This window comes from Emys orbicularis, chromosome 13 (genome assembly GCF_028017835.1).
Source record: "Emys orbicularis isolate rEmyOrb1 chromosome 13, rEmyOrb1.hap1, whole genome shotgun sequence".
NCBI lineage: Eukaryota > Metazoa > Chordata > Testudines > Emydidae > Emys > Emys orbicularis.
In genome coordinates this window covers 9466666-9476077 of record NC_088695.1, presented here as the reverse complement: position 1 = coordinate 9476077, position 9412 = coordinate 9466666, and the positions used below count along the sequence as shown (strand labels likewise).

General features: G+C 50.3%; 1 pseudogene; it reads left to right on the top strand.

Annotated features, from left to right (window-relative positions):
- Positions 1-1570: 1570 nt before the first annotated feature.
- Positions 1571-7821, top strand: LOC135887388 (zinc finger protein 260-like; annotated as a pseudogene).
- Positions 7822-9412: the final 1591 nt, after the last annotated feature.

Genomic DNA, 9412 nt, shown 5'->3' with positions numbered 1-9412 from the left:
GGCGGGCGGGTGAGAGGAGGCCTGTGTAAGGGGAAGAAGAATTGAGCAGCTTTTTTCCTTGGGCTTGAAGAGTTAATGTGGACTGCCCCCTTCTCTTCTCCTACTGGGACAGGCCGTTTTGGTAGCAATCACATGCCTGGTGTTGTTTAGTTGTCTTGTTTTATAATGAGTGAGATCAGAGTAAGTTTTATTTTATTTTGTCAAATATTGAGCTGAAAAATTGCTGAAGCTTTATTTTAACTAGTAGACTTCCCCTCCCCCCCTCCCCCCCTCAAGTTCGACTCAGATTCTGGTTGACTGAGTAAGAGAAAAATTATGGTTCAAGTCTGGTTCCAGTTCCATTAAAAAATACCGGTTCAAACTGGTTCTCTGGTTCTGTTCCGGTGTGAGTCCTGGTGGGCAAATGAAATCTGCAGCTGCTGAACTGTGCCTGGGATCTGCGGGGGCAGCCCAGGGAGGCTCAGTCATGTGGGGGCACCTCTGGTTACTGCTAAGGCAGAGGAGGCTGGTGTCTGTCTGTCTCTCTCTGCTCATGATATTCGAGCCCTGGAGTTATTTGAGCTTCCTGGGTCCCCTGATGATGCCTCCTCCCTTGTGATCCTGGAGCCCAGACTGAGCAGCTGCTGCTCCCCCAGTGGGGTCTGTGCTGGGGAGAGACCTTCATTAAAGTCCTCTCTGTGCCCAGCCAAGATGGGGACTTCCCCTGGTGGCTGCAACTAGCCCCCTAGGGCAACCCTGGGCTTTTCCCACACCAACTCCTGAGCTGAAGCCTGCAGGGAGGAGAGAGAACTGAGGGAAAGGGCTTGGGCTGGGAAGGACAGTGACTCTGCACAAAGGGCCCCTTTCAGGGACCTGCTGGTGAGTTTGTACCGGAGGGGGAGGGGGTTCCCCATGAGTCTGTGGGTCCCCAAGCTGCTGCCCCCAGTGACACAGCCAGGCTCACCCTGGAGAGGAAACGCCCATGGAAACAGGACAGTCACCAGTTCTCCCAGGCAGAGGTGGGAGGGAAGGAGACAGGAAGGGGAGGGGTGAGACCGAAAGGAGCAGCAGGAGCAAGAAGTGGGGAGGGAGGTTCCCAGCTCCCAGCCCTGCCGGGATCCATTCCGTGCATCCCCCGGGGCCGACTGACTCTCCTGGGAACAAGGGGAGGAACGGAAAGAGGAAAAGCCAGTTCCTACCCTGGCCGAGTCACCGTGCTGCTGGGGGGACCTGCTGCCCTCGGGGCCAATGTCAGGGGGGATCCCCCAAAGTGGCTCCTTTGATTCTGCTCTTTTCTAGACTTTGTCTTAGAGACTCTGTCCCTGGGAGGGTTTTAAAAGTGTCTCAGGGGGTTCAGTGCTGGTGGGAGGGCCCGGGTCTGTGTTGTAATAAAGTGACTGAGGGTTTTCCTAGCACAGCAGAGTCCAGAGCGTCTGTCTGCAGGGAGAGAGCCTGGGGGGAATCGGGGTGTGAAATGGACTCAAGCCCCTTCTGAAACCTCCCCCATCGTCCTTCTCGCCTTGACAGGCTGAGGAATCACGTCCACATTTCGCTTCAGATCGTCCCATCTTCCAGGAGACAGGGAAGGGAAATGGCTGTGATGGAGCCAGCTCAGGTAGGGGATTTTCAGGGAGTTGCAGGAGGGGGTGCTGTAGGGGGGGAGGGGCAGGAAAGACACAACATGTGATATACCCTCTGGGACACATTGAAACTGGGCCTGATTTTCTAAAATAGGCCGATTGGCAGGGGGAACATTTCCCCATTTCTGAAACAGGAAACACCCCCATGGGCAGGGCTGGGAAAACTGACCAGACTCCCAGTGCTGGAGCCTAAACTCACTACCCAGATGCTGCTGTAAAATACGACGGGAAACTGTGGGGATTCCTGTCCTGGCTCCGAGCTCTGCTTCCCGTATCAGCCTGTGTCTCGCAGATGTGTGGGAAATGAGAAGACCCTGCCCTGCTCCATCTGCTGTGGGGAGACAAAGAGCTCACACCTTCTCCCCACCCCCTGAAGCCTCCTGGCTGCTCTGATTAGGGTGGAGGCAGGAATCTGCTTTTCTGGACCTGCTCCCCTGTGACTAGTGGGATTGTGGCTGGGGCAGCAGGCACTGAGTGGGGGACTCTTGTTGTTTCAGATGCCGGTGGCCTTCGAGGAGGTGGCTGTGTATTTCACCCAGGGGCAGGGGGCTCTGCTGGACCCCGCTCAGAGAGCCCTGTACAGGGACGTCATGCAGGAGAACTACGAGATGGTGACCTCGCTGGGTAAGGGATTTCTGGCACCTTGGTTATTAGAAGTTATGGGGTCTGCGTGTCTGACTCTGGTCAGATTCTTCCATGGTCAGTTAGATTTGAGGAGAAGGGTCACATCGTCCACAGCTCCATTGTGAGAGACTTTCATCTCCATCTGCAATTCGAGGGAACAGAAGAGTCAGAAGCCTAATGGACAGGTTAATTCATCCCCATCTCTCCAGCCTTTAAGGGGCCAGAAGCAGGGGATTGTCCTGCCTGTATTATTTCTCCTTCACACACCATTCACTGGCCCTCTTGGGACTAGCTCCATCCCTGGGGAGGGCTCTCGGTGCTGCAGGCTCAAGGGGTGCTGGCACAGTTTGTACAGTGGGGGTGCTGAGAGCCATTGAACCAAACTGTAAACCCTGGATATAATGGAAACCACTTCAAGCCAGGAGGTGCGGCAGCTCCCCCAGCACCGCTAGTTCCAGCACCTATGTGCTGGTTTGGAAATAGGCAGGAGTTTAACACCAGAGCTGCGTGTCCCAGAAAGTCCCCCAGAGCGCATCTACCCTGAGAACTCCTAGTGAGGGTGTGACAACACCCCCACCCCCAATGCCTGCTGCTCACAAAGGAGTTACCACAGTCCCATATAGGGTCAGGTAAAACTCAGGGAATGTTTCTTGTGACAAATACTCCGTAAGACTCCTGACCTTGCCTGATTTCACCCCCTACGCAGGATTCCCCATTCCCAAACCTGACCTGATCGCCCGGCTGGAGCGAGGGGAACAGCCGTGGATCCCGGATCTCCAGGCCTCCGAAGAAAGGAAGAGCCCAAGAGGCACCCACTCAGGTGAGGAATCAGGGAAACTGAGATATAAACATCTGGCGACTGAAGAAAAAATCTGGGACTTTCAAAAATGTGCTGTGAGTGAGAGCCCTCACTTCCGCCCCATCTCACCCAGGTGAGGGCTGCAGTCAGCAGGTGTTGTATCATCAAGGCAAAATCAGTCACGGCTTCCCACCCATCCTGTTACCTGTTGGGAATTTCCTCCCTGTTTTTACTTCCCTGGGAGTGTTTGGGTGGGATGTGGCGGCAGAATCCAGTGTCTCCATCTCCCCCACAGTCACTGTGTTGTGTTTTCCCTCTTTACTATTCCCCTTTCTGTCCTTTCTCCCCGGCACAGGCAGTGACTCCTGTCTGGATTCTCTCTCTCCCAGCAGGTGATAGGACAGTGAGTGAGAGCAAGGAGGAGAATCAGCAGCAGGACGGTCCTGGGAAAGTGAAAACACAGGGGACGTTTTTGAGAGCTGAAGGGAATTTTTCCCAGTGCTTGGAGCAGGGAAATGTCTGGGGAGATCGACACAGATCAGAGATGCAGCTGGAAAACTATCCCAAGAAGAAACTAGATGAATCCATTCAAGGTGGTGGAGGATGCAAGGATCCCAAGGAAGCCACAGTCCAGCAGAAAAGTCACAATGAAGAGAAATCCTACAAATGTCTTGACTGTGGAAAAAGATTCCGTTTTAGTGCATTCCTTATTAGACATTGGAGAACCCACACAGGAGAGAAGCCCCATAAATGCCTGGACTGTGGGAAAAGTTTTGGTGAGAAGTCAAACTTTATTACGCACCAGAGACTGCACACAGGAGAGAGACCCTATAAATGCCTTGAGTGTGGAAAAAGATTTAATCAGAGGTCACAGCTTATGGCACATCACAGAACCCACACAGGAGAGAAGCCGTATAAATGCTTAGACTGTGGGAAAAGCTTCAGTAGGAATCCATATTTAACTATACACCAGAGACTGCACACAGGAGAGAGACCTTATAAATGCCTCGAGTGTGGGAAAGGTTTTATTGGAAGTTCATCCCTTACTAAACATGGAAGAATCCACATGGGAGAAAGACCCTTTCAATGCTATGAGTGTGGGAAAGATTTCATTCTTTGGTCACACCTTATTAAGCATCAGAAAACCCACACAGGTGACAAACCCTATAAATGCCTTGATTGTGGGAAAAGTTTCATTGACAAAACAAATCTTACTAGTCATCAGAGAATCCACACAGAAGAGAGACCGCATAAATGCTTGGACTGTGGGAAAAGCTTTATTGAGAAGTCACTACTTATTATACACCAGAGAGTGCTCACAGGGGAGACATCCTTTAAATGCCACGAGTGTGGGGAAAGTTTTAGTCAGCGGTCACTCCGTATGGCCCATCAGAGACTGCACATGGGAGAGAGACCCTATGGATGCCTTGAGTGTGGAAAAAGATTTAGCCAAAGTTCATACCTTACTAAACATGGGAGAATCCACACACAAGAAAAACCCTATAAATGCTTTGAGTGTGGAAAAAGTTTTAGCCAAAGTTCATACCTTACTGAACATGGGAGAATCCACACAGGAGAAAAACCCTATAAATGCCTTGAGTGTGGGAAAAGTTTCCGTTTCCAATCAGGCCTTAATACACATCAGAAAACCCACACAGGCGAGAAGCCCCATAAATGCTTAGACTGTGGGAAAACTTTCAGTCGGCACTCACACCTTACTCAACATAGGAGAATCCACACGGGAGAGAAACCCCATAAATGCCTGGAATGTGGGAAAACTTTTGTTCAGCGCTCACACCTTATTAAACATGGAAGAATCCACATGGGAGAGAGACCATATAAATGCCTTGAGTGTGGGGAAAGCTTCAGTAAGAGCTCAGCGATTACCAAACATCAGGGAATGCACAATGATGTAAGAGACCCTAGAAATTGCTTGACTGCAGGAAAAGATTCAATTTGACTTCCCGCATCAGTGATCAACACAACAGAGAGACCTTGAATGTGGGGGAAGCTTCATTTGGTGCTCCCGGAGTATCAGGCATCAGCAAATCCGCACAGGGAAGAAACCTCTGAGATATTTTCAGGGGGGAAAATGCTCCAAGTGGAGCTAACACCATGTTGGACATCAGAGACTTCTCCACACAGCAGGGAAATTCTCTCAGTCCCCTGACTAGGGCCAGCCATGGTGACAAACCCATTTCCTCGTTCCCACACACATCAGGGGCGCTTGGCTCCCAAGGCCCCAACTGCCCATCCCTGGGGTGAGGATCCAGCAGCAGCCGAGCATCAGCTGGTCAGTGACCCTCTGGCTCTGCCTGGTCTTAGTAAACCCCAAGCAGAGGAGGAGAAGCCCTGATCAGCCCCTCCTCCCTGCTGCAGCCCTGGCTGCTGAGCTGATGGGCCGCAGGTGGGGGAAGGCAGAGAGAGAAACTCCTCCAGCCGCTCCCTCTGCCTGGCTGAAGTTCCCCCCTCTCCCTTCCCCTCCCAGCCGGGATCCCCCTGCCATGGAGATGAGGAGAAGGACACTTGGGCCAGGCCTCACCTTCACTCTCGACCCCTGTCCCCATCCCCCATCTTCCACCAGCCCCTGGGCTGGGCTCCCCCACTGACCTGGAGCTGTCCCCTGCAGGGCGAGTGTCCCTGGGGGCTAGTAACTCCCCCACTCTCCGAATCCCCCAGGGCTTCAAATCAAATATTGAGGGACCAGGAGGATGGGTTTTGGGAAGGGAACTGGGGATTGAATGGTTGGGGCTAGTGGAGCTGGGAAGCAGGGGGAGCTGGGTGCTGAGGTATCGAGTGTTTGGGGATCATGGGATAAGAGGTGAGGGAGAGCAGAGGGGTAGCGAGGTGCTGCCTCTCATCACTCTCCCCCTCTGCCCTTCTCCCTGCCTCCTCTGTATTCAGACAGCACCATTATCAGAGCCTGGTTTTCACAGGGCCTTTTCTTGGAAGCCTGGATTTCCCACCTCTGCTACTGCAGTATCAGCCTCTGAGAGGGAAGCAGTGTTTCCTAGTGGATAGAGCCCTGGCCTGGGACTCAGGAGACATAAGTTCTATTCCCAACTCTGCCAGCAGCTTGCGGGGTGACTTTAGAGAAATCTCTGCCTTACAGTGAGGGGAAAAATTGGGAGTGATAATATCAGCTTCCGAGTATCTGTGCAAGGCAGGGGAAGTGGTTGGGATTAGCTAGTGCGTCTCCTTTGTTCCTCCTCCCCTTTTTCTAGTCTAGACTGACCCTGAGCAGTTTATTCCAACCCCCATGAGCAAAGTGATTGTTAGAGTCACTAAGTGCCCCCTATGGAGTGAGATTGTCTCATTCCCAGACAACCTCACACTGCTCCAGGTTATGCTGAAAAGCATTTAATTATTTTGTGCTGTTTCTCCCTTATACACCAGCATTCAATAGATTCTAAAAGAGCTGGAGCAGGGACAGTAAAATAATGTGGTGTTTTACCTTCTCTGTTATTTGAGAGGGACGGGGTGAGTCCAGGGGATTCCCTCCTGCCCGCATCAACCTCACACGTCTTCTCTGACAGAGCAGCCTCTGCCCAAACCGTGGAGAGTTTATCGTTTTCCCTTTCTACCCCTCCACCTTCATGTGTGTCATTTACCACATTTACCACAGTGTGCTTTGCCCAGCATGCTTACGAATCAGGGTTTGATTTTTTTTGATCCTCAATCAGGTCCTTGAGGGCTGGCGAAGAAAATGCCACATTCCTGAAGGGTGTCAAGTATCAGAGGGGTAGCCGTGTTAGTCTGAATCTGTAAAAAGCAACAGAGGGTCCTGTGGCACCTTTAAGACTAACAGAAGTATTGGGAGCATAAGCTTTCGTGGGTAAGAACCTCACTTCTTCAGATGTGAAGAAGTGAGGTTCTTACCCATGAAAGCTTATGCTCCCAATACTTCTGTTTAGTCTTAAAGGTGCCACAGGACCCTCTGTTGCTTATTCCTGAAGGGGGAATTCAAATGAACCCCAAAGCACAGTATCAGCTTCAATCCCAACCTCCATTTATTGGTAAAGTGGCATCTGGAGTTTTTCCAGCCAAATCCAGATCATTTGTAGACAGGATGTTTTTGGTTAGGTTTGTCTTTTTTTCCTTTTTCTTTTATTATGATGATGCTAAAACTTTTATCAACTTTTTTTTGAAAAAAGCAGGTTTAGCCTGTTCAGAAGGAAATGTGTAAAATTGTTCTCCAGATTTTGAGTTTTAAGATTCTCTGGGATTTCACTTTATGAATGGGAAAGTGGTTTGTAGCCCACTCTGCATTGTGCGTTTTTGTCTCTTTCCCAAAGGCTGTTCTGTCACATATTTGATATCAGATTAGTTTGAGAGAATGGAGCTCAGATTTATTGAGGACTTCAAAAGACAAATGATCGTTTGCCAAAATAGCCCTTTCTGATTTTCTTTTCACGTTTCCCTAGCCTTTGTCATGAGATTTTCTTGTTCTTTGAACAATGACAATTTTTAGTACCTATCAACAAAAACACTGAGGGCGAGTGCTGGATACGCACTCTGAGAGGTAGAGCCTGAAACAGGGAAGGAAGTTACTGCCTGATCCCTGCAGAGATTTGAGATATGCTCAGGATGGGGAGAGCATGGGTGGGTGGGTGGCCAGGCCTTGAAAGGGCACTGTTTGCTCTTGTGATCCAGAGAGCTGAGTCTGAGAACTGTGAACTCACTGCACATCTCCCAGAGAGCGAGGAAATGTCCTACGAGTGCTGGGTGAAGTCATCCTTGAACTCTGAAGGGCTACCAGTGATGCCCCAAGAGGTCTAATGGGGAGAGGAGTCCCCGTCTCCCCATTGCTGAGAGGAGGAGGGAGGGCAAATACCTCTCTCATGGATTGTGAGTGTTTTTCTACCAAGTTTAACTTGTTCCTCTTTCCCTGGGGCACATGTACAGCTGGAGTAGCCACGTGCTGGACTGGGGCTGAAACGCACCGTGCTGAGCTGGGCCTTGGATGGTGGTGGGGATTTAGCTTTTATTTCTTGCTTTGAAAAGAATAAAGTAGAATTTAGTTTCTCAAACTCCCAGTGTCCCTTGTCTTGAATAATGTGGCGGGGGCGGGGGGTCTTTAATGGACAAAGCAGCAGTCTGGGAAGCCTCTTGGAGGTTTTATTTTGCCATCCCTGCACTCCACATACTACAGGATCCGGCTGTGACATTTTCCCAGGGTGCCCTGGACTGTGAATCTCCTTGTTATCCCCCCACCCCCCATGCCTCAGCGTGAGGGGGAAGTGCTTCTGCTTAACTGGGTGTCAGTTCCCTGCCACCCCCAGCCTTTTATCTCCCCACCCAAACTCCCCAGGGCTCTGCCAGTCCTTACGTTGCTTTGCAGGTTAACACTAGGCGAAACTTCGTCCTCGAGCTGCTCTAACATGTCCTTCTGTAGCATCCAGCCCCTTTCCATTGGACATTTAGAAATTCCCAGGTAAGCTGTTCCCAAAGGGACAATACGAGCTTGTTTCATTCAATTGAGGATCAGCGCCAATATAACATCACAGCACTGAGATACAGTTTTAGTGAAAACAAACAGGAGTTTATCATCAAGCAATAAGACCAACTGGTTACACATCAATCACAAGCTATACCAGGAGCTTGACTTTAACAGGTAAAACCCATGGCTAAAGCATTCTCCCCGGGTCAACAGTTACCATCGCTGAGATCCCCCTTTTCATGAATGCAAAACATGCTCTCCTGTTTGCTTCCTCAGGGATTGCAGTGTGCGGTTCTTGTCCCCCAGGTATAGTCCAGTAAACTGCTGAAGTGTACCTCCCTCCCATTGATTCTTCTCCAGTGTGCTCTTTCTGTTGGTCCTATATGCAAACTGGGCTTCAACTGTGTACACCTACAAGTCTTAATTTACATATGAACCGTGGGAGGCAGATGATTAGATATCCCTTTGTCTGGCAAAACTTGTTTGTCAACCCTGCTTTGATTCAGACGTTAAAACGTATTTTCCAGTATATAAACATAGTTCCTTAAAGATCATCTGCCCACACTTCTTGTAATGATCCCGAGGAACAGTGTGACATGAGCCTTTATTAGAGACCTCGCGTGACCCATTGTGGGTAAACACTATGAAAGCAATGCATTAGGTGTAGTGAGTTTGTCAGGCCTGATAGGCGTTGCTGTCATAGAACGATGTTCCCTTTTCCAGTTGCCATTGAGGGGCTCTTAGGGTCATGCCAGAGCTGCCAGTTCTTTAGGTTTTCAGACTCTTCTATGGGTCTGTGGGGAAAATTTGAAATCTGCAAGGGAAGTCCCCTCACTGGCATTTCCCATTTGCCTGTCTCCCATGAAAGAAGAGTCAATCCGCCCGGGGAGGCATTTTTTTGAACCTAGGTGGAGCAGTTGTGGGTAGGAA